At 38.5% G+C, this 14985-nt stretch overlaps 1 protein-coding gene across 3 annotated transcripts in view; it reads left to right on the top strand.

Moving 5' to 3' along the window:
* The window catches only part of TSPAN4 (tetraspanin 4), a 692998-nt gene that overhangs the window by 547523 nt on the left and 130490 nt on the right, over nt 1-14985 (top strand). The window lies entirely within an intron of this gene.

Here is a 14985-nt window from a genome sequence, read left to right as displayed (position 1 = left end):
AAGGCAATTCTAAGTGACATGCTAAGTGACATAAGATTCTCTTATCTTAGGAATTCTATGATTCCTAGAATCTCACTTCCAACAGGAGCTACCAGAATTATTTTAAGTCAAAATAAACTTGGTTCTTTTGAAATCCATGATATGTCTAGGTTTTTACCATATGCAAACCAGCCAATTATATTTTTACTTTTGAATGATGCATGAATCTTGCATGTATATTTCTAAGCTCCTACAAATCTGAACCTCAAAACTTTAAAATAATTTATCTCTCAAATCTGTCTGAATCAGTATGATTTAGCCAGTGAAATACGTTCCTAAAACGAAAGAAGGAAAAAAATCCTGATACTTTTTTTAAATGAGTCTGATCAAAATTATTTAACTATTAGTTAACAATTTACTGAAGGGATATTTTTTTCAGCTTATATTGACTGAAAAGACAGGACATACCGGTAGTTGGTTATTTAAAACTACAGTTTATAGCTATAAACTCAGTACCTGCATGTGTACATATCTTTACCATTTTTAAAAAAAATGTTTGTTTCCTATTATTCTTCTAAAATAAAAATATATCACAAAGTTATTAACAATCATTTTAAAATGGAAATGATTTAATATAAAAATATCATTGTCACTGATAATTAAAAATTGAAAATGTTTAAGTCAATGTTTCTCAACCTTGGAAACTTCAAGATGTGGGAACTTAAATTTCCAGAAATCTGACAATTTTTCATATTGACGATCACACATCTTAAAGTTCCCAAGGTTAAGAAGTACTGGTTTAAGTAATATTTATTGTCTTGTTCAAGTGGTCAGAATCAAGGACATCAATGGTCCAAAGCAATTTTGGCATTGCTGTGAAAAGAGGTTTAGACCTATTTATAGTAGCTCTATAAATTTAAGAGTTACTAGTACTAAAAGTCAAAGAATGCAGTGAAAAAATGGGACTAAAATTAAATATAAAGAAGACGGTTACTCTTTATAAAAGAGCAAAATATATTTAAGCCTAGATGGGTGACAGGAACACTTAGGTGACCTTGGCTGATTGAAGAAAGATAAGTAGTTTGGATCAGTAGTTGGATGAGAAACAGAAGAAAATGCACATATTCTAACAGCAGCATCTATAACAAGTAATGACAACTTTAAAATGATAGCATTATTAATAGAGGGAGACAAGATATGTTTCAAGGCCCTTTTTTAAAAAAAATCAGTCTATTCCTCTATTGCATAGTAAAATCAAGAGATTGGAGAAGATGACTTTATGTGCTTAAGCTTGCAAAAAAATGTAAGCTTTTACCATTAATGGGGCCACTTTATTATTAATACAAGGAGACAAGATAATTTTCAAGGCCCTTTTAAAAATTCTGCCTTTGGAGAATCCTCTATTTCATACTAAATCAAGAGATTCTTATCTATTGGTTTCTTTGTTCACATCACAGTCAGGTTACCTGAATGAAATTACTATAATTTTTTTATATAGCAATGACATAATAATTACCTCAATCCTCACAATTCTTTTTTATTTTTGTCACAGTCTGTCAAGGGCAAAATGCCTTTTTACTTAAGTACTTTTCAGATCTGTTTATGAAACTGCACATGTAAAAAAAGGCATGCATTAGGTTTTTATTTGTTTTGGGCTGGTGGCTGTTTTGAGAAAGTTGTCCTACTATAAACTGTCCATTTATGGAATGCATGTAGGTTTTACACAAGTATATCTTCTTCTAGGCCAGGGGTGTCAACTCAATTTCATTGAGGGCCGTATCAGCATTCCAGTTGCCCTCGGGGGGTGGGGGGTGGCCAGGGTGGGTGCGGCTTACTGAGTGGGCATGGATGGAGTAGGTGTGGCCTACTGGGTGGGCATGGCCAGCTCTACATCGTTCACATCAAGGGTGCCTGTGGGGGTCTTTGTAGGAATGGGACAGATCTGAGGGTCTCTGGGAGAAGGGGGTGGGACCGGGGCAAGCACCAAGGCATGGTCTATTTCTTCATTCCTCACAAAGGGTGACACCTCCACAGCATGCAGCCAAGGGGCAGGGACGACACAGCAGGGGCTGGTTCCTTGCTGTTTCTAGACCTTGTGTAGCTAAGACTGAATGCGTTTCAGCATAGATGGCCACCACAAAATTGTACATTGGCTGCCGGCTGGCCTGGGCCAGGGCCAAGCTAGCGGGGGCCATTCCCTCACTGTTTCCAGGATGGCTTCGTGGGCCACATGAAACCACTTTGCGGGCCGCATCCAGCCCCTGGGCCTTGTGTTTGATATGTCTGTTCTAGGCAGTAAAGTGCTTTGTCTAAATGTATAAAAAAATGCAAAAGGTGTGTATGTGTGTGTGAGTGTGTGAGATGTGAGCATGCAATACATTGATGTGAATTGATTTCTTCACAGAACCCATTTGCTTAATGATTTACTGCATCATTAAAATACATTTTTGAAATATTTACTGGATCTCTTGAGACAGTCTGTTGGCATAGCTTTCTTATAACTCTTGCTGATTCTTGTTCTGTAACTTGCCATATTTAAGTAGGTACTCCATCAATTTCTATAATCTTCTAGTTAGGTAATGCTGATCAAACTACTATTAGATATATAAAGCTTCTTGGATGAGAAGCAAAATACCTTCTAGGAAAAACAAACAAAGAAAGTCAAGTTACCACTTGGAAAAGCACCTTTGGGATAACCATGACCTGGATGACTGAGAATCTCTGTAGACATCTTGTAAATAGGGAATATCTTCTATCATATCTTGGATGTTGGCATCTCTATTGTACAGTATTTCAGTATACTCTTTCCATCTTTACTTTGTCTCCTTTGAATCAGTAAATGTCTGTCCACTGGAGTCTTTTAGTATACCCCAAAGACTGGAAGAGGTCAATCTATGTTTCAGTACTTTAAAAAAAGGAGACAACAGAATGTGCAAACTGTCATATAGTATCCTTAATTTCATATGCTAACAAAATAGTTAGGGCAATTTAGGATCAAAACTAATTAGAGCCCAATATGGAAAAAGATGTTCAAGCTGGCTTTAGAAAAGGCTGAGGAACATGAGACTTTATTGCTTTTAAAAAAAAAAATAAATTTAATTTTACTTGGAAAATTAGGGTAAAATATAAATTCCCAAAAATGGAAAAAGAAATGTTACAGAAACAAAACAAAGATAGACAAATCTTTGGAAAAATGTGCATTAAAAAAAACAAAAGACAAAACACATATACATATACATATATTATCCCCCCTAGCTGAATACTGATAAATATATTGGAACAATATTAGTTTCCCCTCACCTTGCAAAGCTGTCCCAAAATTGATAAACTTCTACCTCTATATGCAACCAATTTGACCAATTTGTCTACTACAGACATGTCAAACACAAGGCCTGGGGGCCGGATGCGGCCTGCAAAGTGGTTTCATGTGGCCTGTGAAGCTATCCTGGAAACAATGAGGGAACGGCCCCCGCTACCTTGGCCCTGGCCCAGGTCAGCCGGGAGCCAATGTACAATTTTGTGGTGGCCATCTTGGCATTTGCCCTGGTGGACCATGCCTTGGCACTTGCCCCGGTCCCATCAACTTTTACCAGAGACCCTCAGATCTGTCCCACTCCTACCCAGGGCCCATAGGCACCCTTGATGCAAATGATGTAGAACTGGGCACGCCCATCCAGTAGGCCACACCCACTCCATCCACGCCCACCCAGTAGGCTGCACCCACTCTGGCCACACCCACTCTGGCCACACCCACCCGCCCCCCCCAGGGCAACCGCAATGCTGATGCTGCCCTCAGTGAAATTGAGTTTGACACCCCTGATCTACTATATATAAAGGCAAAGTAGTTAACAGTTGAACCAACAGCAAAATGTTGGTGCCGTCTGTTAACAATCTATTATTGTATTTAACTTGTAGAAAGTCTACAACGGTTTTTTGTCTACCATTTAGATCTAGGGAACTGACTGCCAAAGAACGTGGTTTGGCAGCAAAATCAGCTCTTTGTCAGCAGGAGGAACAAATTCCCCTGCCCCCCGCCCCTGCAGCTCAGCATGCCACTTTGAAGGAAGTCAAGACATTATTGATGTACACTTGATGATTGTGAAAGCCAAATATCAAGAAGTCACTATGTGCTTCATTGATTAAGTCCTTTGATTTTGTTAAATGCATTGACCTATAGAAAATGCTCAGAAAAGTGGGAATCCCAGTATATTTTATTGTCCTTGTGCAAAAACTATATATGGGGTCAAGAAGCCACAATATGGACAGAATATAGTGGAACAAACAGGCTGCAGGTTGGCAAAGGTGTACCCCAAGGTTGTGTATTCTCCCCTATACATTTCTGACAAGTGGCTGTCCAGACTCTTCTTCAAAGCCTCAAGAATCCTCCCTCCCTCCCCCCCCCCTCCTCCTCCTCCTCCTCCTCCTCCTCCTCCTTCTTCTCTCTCTCTCTCTCTCTCTCTCTCTCTCTCTCTCTCTCTCTCTCTCTCTCTCTTTCTTTCTTTCTTTCTTCCTGGGAAAGATGAAGGAAGAAGAGGATGACCAGGTGGGTGGATTCAGTTACAGTAGCATTGGAACAGCTGAAGGGCCATTTTAGGGTCAGGTCATGGAGAAAATCTCTCTGTACATTCAACTAAGGGTCGACAGTGAGCTGATGGCAGATAATCAAACAATCAATTTTGAGACAGCAGAGCACATTTTTGTATAAAAGTTCTGCTTTTTAATTTCTGAAGGCAAAAAGCCAATTTGGATTGACAGTTTAAGTGCATTTATAACAATAAATGAAATGCAGATTTTTGTGACTCTTTTTCTTTCAGCTCCTGTTGTAACGTAACATTCAAATGCCCTTGTTGCATTTACCTTTCTTACAAATTATCGGGCAGCATCCAACTTCTTAAATTATCTCAGCTTTAATTTATCCCACATTTGGTGGCCCCTCTTGCCATATGTATTTTTCTCCTTGGCTTTTTCAGCCTACAGTTTGCATTGCAAAGTATTTTAAAAGCAGACCAAACTTATCTTTGAAAATAGTTGCCAGTGTTATTCATACAACTAAAGAATGATGTGCCATAAGTTTAGGTGGGGGAATCAGTGAATGGAAATGACTCAGTTCATGAGCATTTCCAATCATTCAAAACTGTACCAGAAGCAATTTTCTTCCATCTGTTTCAATGCAAATTAGATGAAAAGCAAATTATTGGAAGGGCACCAAGGACATATAGAGTTATGAGAGTATCCACATCACAATTTGTTTTGTGCAACATTAGCAGGGGTCATAGTGCTACTGATTAATGCCTGCTATACCTCAAGAACCTTCCCTGATCAGGAACTCTAGTTATTACTGTGACCAGTTCTAATGGTGATAGTGTTAGCCATTGTACACTGTTAGCCCTTCAGTGTACATCAGATTAGGAAATCAAAGTCACACATGCTAATACTATTTTTTATTATAAGTTATGGAACAGAATCTTGCAAGTCTGAATAAGCTTCCTCTCTCCCTCCCTTTATCTTCCTGAAAATTAGACTCTTGTCTGAGACAATTACCCAGGTTAAGGTCTGGCTGGACTCAGGGAGGAAACCCTACACCATTTCAGACAAATGGCTATCCAGTCTCTTCTTTAAAACTTCCAGTGTTGGAGCATTCACCACTTCTGGAGGCAGGTTGTTCCACTGGTTAATTGTTCTAAGTGACAGGAAGTTTCTCCTTAGTTCTAGGTTGCTTCTCTCCTTGATTAGTTTCCATCCGTTGTTTCTTGTCCTGCCTTCAGGTGCTTTGGAAAATAGCTTGACTTCTGCCTTCCTTCTGCCCATTACAGTTACTTGATAATTGATCATACTTTCTGCTCAGCTTTAATTCAGAGTGTGGCTGATATCTTTTGGGCATTGATTGAGATGTAGGAAAAGGGAGGATTGCAGGAAAAGGGAGGATTGAGTGGTACTTTTTTATCTTGTGGGGGGGGAGATCTTGAAGTTTTTCAATTTGAGTCACTTTGGAGACATTCTTCTTTATATTGATAGCAGTACTGCTTTAAGAGATTGTCCTACCAGGCCAAGCTGAGAGCACTTCCTTTGCAGCAACTGTGGAAGCTTGAGGATAAAAAGTAGCACTCAGCTCTGCCCCTTCTTTTCCAGAACTCCATTTCCATTCTGGTCTTTTAATGGATTTGTTTTTATTTTTATTTTTGTTTATAATAGTTAATGAAGGTAACCAGGGTCTCACTTGAATTTCAGATTCATATTCATATTTCATGAAGGATCTAATTTTTGCAGGTAATTTTTTATCTTAAGAAATGGATTGCAGAGCAGAGGTTTGTGCATTAAGAAGCACAATGAATTATCCATGAGGCCCAGCAGTCAGACATTAGCAGTGCCTTTTTATGAGCAAAAAATGAGTGATATTAACAATTTAAACCCTCCATCGACTCCTCTTTTTCATAGGAAAGCAATAACAGCTACCATAGTGCTAAAAATGAGGAGCGTGCAGGTCATGGAGTTCCCAAAGATGCTTTTCCAAAACTCAGCTGGACTTTCTTATTTGTTTCCTTGAAAACATTTCATTTCTCATCCAAGATGCTTCTTCAGTTTCTGAATGTTTGGGAATGAATGTCACCCTGAGAAGGAAAATATTGGGTCCATGTGATGAGCTGCTGATAAGCAAGTTCTTGGGCTGATATGATACCTGTGGGGCAGGAAAAAAAAGAAGAAGCAAGAAAGGACTACTAAACAATTGTTAATTGCTCTTGGACCCTTCAGTTCTGGCTTTAAAAGTGTGGGGCGGGGGCTGTAAAAGATTACCCTCCAGTAATAAAGGAAATTTTGAAGTGAAGAAGATTTATCTGTGATAAATGACCCAATACCTGCCAGGCATAGTGAAATGTTTAATGCTCTTGGCTCTTATTCAGTAACAATTTTCTCCATTTAAGTCTGTCTAACCTTTTCTACTTGTACCAATATTGGCAGAAGTGTTCTCTTCCTGGTAAGTCTCTGTGTTATGAGATTTATATTCTGGAAAAAGAATACTGTATTGTGGCATCGTAGGTATCTTGTTAACTGAATTGAGAGCTATGGATCATAAATTCTTATTACAAGCTGGGTTTCTGTGATGGTGAGTGGGAAAGACCTTGGGAAACTGAGCCAAGAGACAAGAGAACATAAAAGATAGTATACCTGCCACTGGAGACTCAGAAGGGACCCTCCCTAGTTTCTTGGGTTGTACAGAAGACAGGGAGAAATGTACTTTCAGCCTTGTGGAGTAAACCAGATAAAAATCACAACTAGAGAAGCTAGTTCTACTTTACTGTAAACCTACATTGACACAGTCTTATTTCTTTTTTTAATTATTATTTTTTATTTTTATTTTTAACCAACAAGACAAAACAAAACAAAGCAAAACATAACACACATACAAACACAATATATACCAGTACTCCTCCTTTTTTTTTTACAGCAATTGTGTAACGGTAATCTATCATTTACATTTCCCCCCTTATTCTTCTTTAGAATATTTGTCCTTATAGCCCCGTTATTTCTTATTTACATTTTTCTTCCTTCATGTTCTACTTCTTACTAAGAATAATTCATATTATTATTATTATACATTATTATAAGACACAGTCTTATTCCTTATTAGTTAGTTTGTTCCTTGTTGTTATTTATTTATTTTCCTGAAACTGGCTTTTCATAATAGTAATGTTTTATATTACTTGGAATGTTTGCTTTTATTTTATTCTGCTTTACTGGGTAAACCATTTTAGAGAAAAAAAAGAAAAGAAACCTATGTTTAGGTCCAAATAAGGAAATCATTCTGTTGAGCAACATACCGTATATGCTGGCATATAAGACGACTTCCGCAAGCGCTAAACTCGGCGCCAAAGACGGGGGTCGTCTTATACGCCGAGTCGTCTTATACGCCGGAAATACTAGTAGTTTCCAGCGTATAAGACAACGTTCTAGGAATGCGGCTCGGCGACAAAGACGGGGGTCGTCTTATATGCCAGGTCGCCTAATACGCCGGCATATACGGTATATTTCTTCATCTTGGCTGTTTCTGCCTTATTCCTTCCAATCCAAAATTGGGAGTACAGGGAAATTCTCTTCCTTTTTTTCTTCCTTTATCTTCTTGGTTCACAGAAAAATATGTGAAATTGGCCAAACTAATTAATGAATAGATATTGACAACTACATTTTCCCACTTACCAGTAGGTGAGGTATTGCAATTCCCCATAGGAGGAGCCCATCTTCTTCTTTCATGCTGTTTGAGAACATTCATTAGGCTCAGTAGTAGTGAGGGGGATCCTGGAGTCCTAGTGGACAATCACTTACATATGAACCAGCAGTGTGTTGCAGCTGCCAAAAAAGCCAATGCAGTCCTGGGCTGCATTAACAGAGGGATAGAATCAAGTCACCTGAAGTGTTAATAACACTTAACAATGCCTTGGTAAGGCCATACGGAATACCGTATACAGTTTTGATCGCCACGATGTAAAAAGATGTTGAGACTCTAGAAAGAGTACAAAGAGCCACAAAGATGATTAGGGGACTGAAGGGTGAAACATATGAAGAATGGTTGCTGGAATTGGGTATGTCTAGTTTAATGAAGAAACTAGGGGTGACATGATAGCAGTGTTTCAATATTTGAGGGGCTGCCACAAAGAAGAGGTCAGCCTATTCTCCAAAGCGCCTGAAGGCAGGACAAGAACCAATAGATGAAACCAATCAAGGAGAGAACCAACCTAGAGGTAAGGAAAAATTTCTTGACAGTGAGAATAATTAACCAGTGGAACGACTTGCTTTCAGAAGTTGCGGGTGCTCCATTACTGGAGATTTTTAAGAAGAGATTGGACAACCATTTGCCTGAAATGGTGTAAGGTTTCCTCCTTGAGCAGGGGGTTGGACTAGAAGACCTCCAAGGTCCTTCCAACTCAGCTATTCTGTTAAATTCTGTTAAATTAGTAGGCCATGATTGCTCATGCTCAGAGAAGGGGAGAACCGATATCATAGACATGATGTCAGGACACAGATGCCACAACAGATCTGCTTGCATCAGACTTCAGAGTCAGAGTATATAACTGCCGCATTGGTGTGAAGATATCCTCACAGTTTATTACACTGCATTGGCCTGCTGGAAATTGCTAGTAACACTGGAAATTGCTTTGCAGGAGGTGAGAGAAATGGACCAGCTGCTATGTACAGTATATAATAAGCTAACTTTGCTTATTATTTCTATGAACAGCATATAGTGCAGTATCATGTTACAATACTGGTTAACATTTATAAAGTTTCCTCTAATTAGAATGCTTTATGGACTGCAGATTGCCAAAGCATTGATTCACTTCCTGTGCACAAAATATTTAAATGTACTACCACTATATTTCCAGAATGGATTCATAGGAATGATCCAGCATAAGCTTTTTGCACTATATTTCTCTGAAGACTATAATCCATTCTTCTTAAATGCAGAGTGTTAATTATATATTGTTCTCTAATTGTTTTCCTTTTGGCAAAACATCGTTATAATGCAGTGCTGTTTATACCCAGAGGGCACATAGAATGAACTTGCATGTCGCAACCTGCTATCGTTTTAAATTTCAGATACCTCTGAGATAATGCTGTTGCATACGTATGTGGTAGAAAATCAAACACATGCACTTAGTTTACAAGACTACTTAATTCTCAGTCACTGGGACCAGAGGTTTAGTCTTCCGAGCTGGAGCCCATCCTTAGGGAACTTCTCTCTAGCAGAGTGTGTGTGACAGAGTATGAGTGTCACCCTCTGCTAGAAAGAGATTCCCTGAGGATGGGCTTCAGCCTGAGTCCAAAAGCTCGGAAGACTAAACCTCTGGTCCCAGTGACCGACCCAGATTGGACCTGTAGCTTTTCATTGTATTTTCGTTGTATTTTAGTTTTCAAAAGATTATCTTGCAGTTCTTAGTTTAAATGGTGTTTTTATTTTGCAGGTAATTTTTTTTAAAAAAAATCAAATTATTCTTTTTAAAGTATGTTTTGTTGTGAAGCACTCAGAGAGCTCTGATTATGGGAGAAGTTTTTTATTTTTAAAAAGGTAAATAAATAAACGGAATCTGTTGATATTCTGGAATTTGAATAATGTCTGTCCATTAATTTAGGTCTAAAATATTTCTAAACTATAGATGCAATACTTGGAAGTCCATTTAGGCACAATGTTCTTTTTCTGAAGGAGATGGAGAAATTGTCATATTAACTCAATAGTTTGCCACAAGAGATATATAATACCTCAGTTTTCTAACTGCTGAGATAGCACTGGAAGTGATCGTAGAATAGCAGGGAAGCATTGCTGAGTGATTTGCAAAAAATTACCTGGGTAAACAAAAAAGTGTTTTTTCAAATGCTGTGTGCACAAATAACAAAAGGCTTTCTATACATAAATATATTATTATGGGAAGCACATGCCTCTGTATAAATCCATATCATGGTTGAAGAGATATCCTCTCAAATAATCTACATGCATATTCACAAGGCAGTGTTCTTTCTTGGAGGGAGAGCTTGACAATTACAAAAATAGTTAAGTCCCATCTGGAGCTTTCAAAGGTGATCTGATTAGACTCAGTAGATCAATCCACACTCTCTTTTTGAAAAATAGAACTCCACCTTCCCATTGAACACAGGAGCAAAGCGAACACACCTCTATGTCTGCTTCTTCTTCAGAATATGATGAAATTTGCAGGCAAGCTAGGATGTTTTGAGGTGGTATATAGCATGTCTTATTCCATTATGATTAGTGTAAATCAATCCCTGAGGTGAGATCTGCTTCTGTAAGGGCCTGAAAACCTGGCTCTGTGAGTTGGCTTGGGAATCCTAATAGGGATGAATCACACTGGAGGTGGTTGATTTATTAAGAGAAGACCCTCACCTCTCCCTATGCACATCATGCTCCTTTCCTCCTCTCCTTTTAATTGTATTTTATTACTGTCATTAAGAATATTTATTGTTCATGGTTTTATTGGCTTTTAATGTTGCAAGTTGCCCAGAGTTGCTTCAAAGTAAGATGGGTGGCAACTAAATCTAATAAATAAATAAATGGTTTTGAGCTGTATCTCTTTAAAATCTGGCTTCTTTATACACCTGAATCTTGAATTCTTTAACAAATTATGATGAATGTAGCACCATGATGTAGCTCTACTCATCCAGGGAAGTTTCAGTTGGCCCTGGTTAGATTAGAGATCTTTCTCTACTCTAACAAACCCTGATTTGGCTCTCTATCTGAGACAATATGACCAGATCGATAGTCTAAATGTGGCTTAAGAACCTCTTGTCAGTCAGTAATTCTGATACTGCTTTCCGAATTTTCCTAACCTCCCCCCTTGCTGATTATTATGGAAACAAAGCGCCTTCCACAATAATTAACATTACCCCTAATTCTTCAGCTGCCACTTAATTAAATAGCTGCTTCACTAAAATATGAATTCTGATTTTTTTTCAGTGACAAAGAAAGTAAGTTGCTATTATAGTCCTTATAAGAAAATACTTCCATCAAATTAGTTTTGATAATTATATGCAAAACAGATTTTCTGTCTTAAAGGAAATATCCAAGTAGAGGGAAATGATTTAGTTCTTTAGGGCCCCCTTGGAATGAGAGTTCAATTCTCAAATTAACCAGGCATCCTCCTGTGACGTTAACTGATGCAAAATCACATATTTGCTCTCCAGGAGCAACACAAAATCATTTGTGGAAGTAGCAAGTACCAAGCCATCTTTCCCATTTGTATTTTTGTCTGTTTTAACAGAAGAGCAGCCTAACTGAGTCCTGTTCCTGAGAGCCACCTGTACTATACGCTAAAGGCAAAGTTTATTATAGAAGAGCCCAATAATGTTGCTCCTTGGCCCTTCCATAGCTTAATTGGCAAGACATTAGGATTCAATAAGTGCTGAAGGTGAAGTAAGAAATTAAACAGTTTTCTCCCAGACCATCCCCTAGGCCAGATCCCACAGCTATATTAAATGTAAAAAAAAATTTGAAAACAAAAATGGCACTAAAAATAGCAGTGAGCATTATAAGCAAATTATTTACATATCATTAAAGCAATGGAAGAATGCATATTTTCAACACTTTTAATGCATTTTAATAAAATAATTGTAAATGGAAAAATGCTAATGCAAAATATGTTGAAAACTACTTTAATCACCCTCCCCAAGATGATAAGGCAAACTAAGAGCTGATATTATTGCTATTGAAATTGCATAATCTTGAGAGCATACTTTTCCATTTTGAAAATCTCTCAAACCAAGCTTTTAATATTTAGTCACCCTGCCAGGGACAACAGCACACATTAAAACTAAATGTAGCAGATAAGGACAATTATAACACAACTGAGGACAGGTAGTTCTCGACATGCAACCATTCCCTTAGCAATCATTTGAAGTTACAATGGCACTGAAAAAAGTGACTTACAACCAGCCCTCTCTCTTATGACCATCACACCATCCCCACAATCACGTGAACAAAATTTGAACCCTCGTCAACAAGCATGTATTTAAGAAGGTTGCCGTGTCTCGGGGTCATGTGATCGCCATTTGCAATCTTCCTAGGCCAGCTTCTGACAAGCAGAATCAATAGTGGAAGCCAGATTTGCTTAACAGCCTCATGATTCACTTAACAATCACAGTGATTCACTTGGAAACCATGGCAAAAAAAAGGTTGTAAAATTGAGCAGGATTCACTTAGCAAAACCACCTTTCCCTAGCAGTTGAAATTCTGGCCCCAGCTATGCGTTGTAAATCAAGCAGTACCTCTAAAACAGGGGTGTCAAACTCGCAACATCACGTGATGTGTCACGACGTATCGCAACTGTTTTTCCATTGCCGGCAGTGGGGTGGGTGCGGTTTCGGCATGATGCATCCGGCCCGCGGGCTGGCAGTTAGACATCCCTGCTCTAAAACAGAGGTGGGGAATGATGGCCTCTTTATGATTTGTGGACTTCAATTCTGGGAATTGAAGTCCACAAGTCACAAAGGGGCCATCTTTCCCCACCCCTGCTCTAAAATGAAGAATGGCAGTGAAAAAGTTATGGGCATGATAGTTTGGAGAAAATGCTGTATGCGGCCTCTTTCCCTTGGTGCCCTAAGCACTTGCTTCTTTGTTTAATGGCTAACGGGGGCTGCATATAATCATTTCTGCGAAGGACTAGGATATCTCTGAGCCTGCAGAGATGCTTCCTGATTATTAAGAGTTTGTTTAGACTTGTCCCGTTTTGATTGCTCGTTGCGGTAAATGTGTGGTCGCTGTAAGTGCTTTCCATTTCTGTGCTGATTTTACAATTTAAGCAATGAGGTTGGCTCCATGAGGAATTTGCAGAAGTTGGAATCAGGTCATAGAACAAAGCTCTTCCTTTGTAGCTTTAGATACACAAATATTAAGGTGTTAGAAATGCTCAATACTTTGTGGTGGTAACCATTGCAGGAATAGCTTACAGTGTATATTTTCCCCCTTGTATCTGAAACAAGCATCCTTCTCTCTCCATTTTCCTGCCTCCTGCTGTATATCCCCCGGGAGAGCGTAATATTGTTTTGATATAAATGACTATGTTGCTCCCTTGTGAAGTTCCCTGAAGTTCAAAAGGAACTTCTGAACAAATGCAGTCTAACTTTTCCACAATACTGTAACAAGATTACGTTTAAAAATAAGAGCACCGTAAATAAGATTCCAAAATAATGCCCCAAAACAGAACTCCTGAAATAATTAAGGTAGGCCTACTTTCCACCCAAAAGTCTTTTTCAACTTCTATTTTCTGCAATATACTACTTTCCAGCATAAAATTTACTGTGCACAGAATGTTTTGGGTGTCTCATTTTCATCCTCTATTGAGTTAATGGGGAGAGATAGAAAAATAGTTGACTTTTTGCATACATATTCTGATTGTAATAATACAAAATACATAAACCTACAAATGGAAGTAGAATGATTGTGACAAAAGAAATAAAAGATAGTACCAATAGTAACAGGGGTGCTGGGTGCAATCCCAAAACTACTTGAACACCATCGGGATTGGCAAAATCTCCATCAATCAATTGCAAAAGGCAGCCCTACTTGGAAGAACTTATATCTCACAACATATCTTTAATACCACAAAAACAACAATATCTACCTATCCCACATCCTTGGAAGGATTTGATAGGTGGATAAAATGCAAAATCCTGTATCTCAACATCTGGCTGACAGCGCAATCAACCGTAATAATTGGAACAGCTTCCATCTTAATAATACTTTTAATATTATTAAATAGCAGCATCTGCCTATCTCAGATCCTTGGGAAGGACTCGATAGATGGATAAAAATGCCAAATCCAGTCTCAACACCTACACAATTAACAATAATAATATCTGGCTTTCAAATTTTTTTAAATAAAATTGATCCACCCACCCCACTCCTGTACAAAGAAGAGGGGAAATCCAAATAACCTGAAGTCAAATGCTCCAAGAACTGTCCTGCTTGATTCAGTCTGCCTGGAATGCTGCTGTTAGCCTTGGCATTTGTTTCCAGTATCCAACCCTGACCTGTTTTCAAAGCAAAAGGATGTTTAGCACTGCTGCTTTAAAACTAGGATCGTAGAAGATTCTTGGTTTCTGTTATCCTTTCTATCAGATTTCCCCTGGGTCTCCATTCCCATAATCACCCACATCCAGTATAGGATGTGCAGCTTGTCATCTATTTACAGGTGACTTGTGATTCAGATTACTTTTTCTCTTTCTTTTTTTTTTTTTAAAGGAAGTTTTCAAATTTGTCCTCCATGCATATGGGCAGGATTGAGTTTAGGCATCTATTATCTTTGCCAGACAATCCTACAAGGTGGAATAGATTTTCCTCTCATGGGCCTATGCATGAAACCCATTTACAATCTACCTCTACTGATGGAAGAGTGGATTTGTTTTCCCACCCAACAGATTAAATTAGTGCTGGTCTCCTGAGGTAACTACAATCAGAAAGCAGGTGCATCATAGAAGACAAAGCCAAGGGAAGTCTACAGAGGAAGATAA

This window comes from Crotalus tigris, unplaced genomic scaffold, assembly GCF_016545835.1.
Source record: "Crotalus tigris isolate CLP2741 ecotype Arizona unplaced genomic scaffold, ASM1654583v1 scf7180000023830.6690815, whole genome shotgun sequence".
In the NCBI taxonomy this organism is placed as follows: domain Eukaryota; kingdom Metazoa; phylum Chordata; class Lepidosauria; order Squamata; family Viperidae; genus Crotalus; species Crotalus tigris.
This window is presented reverse-complemented; position numbering and strand designations above follow the sequence as displayed.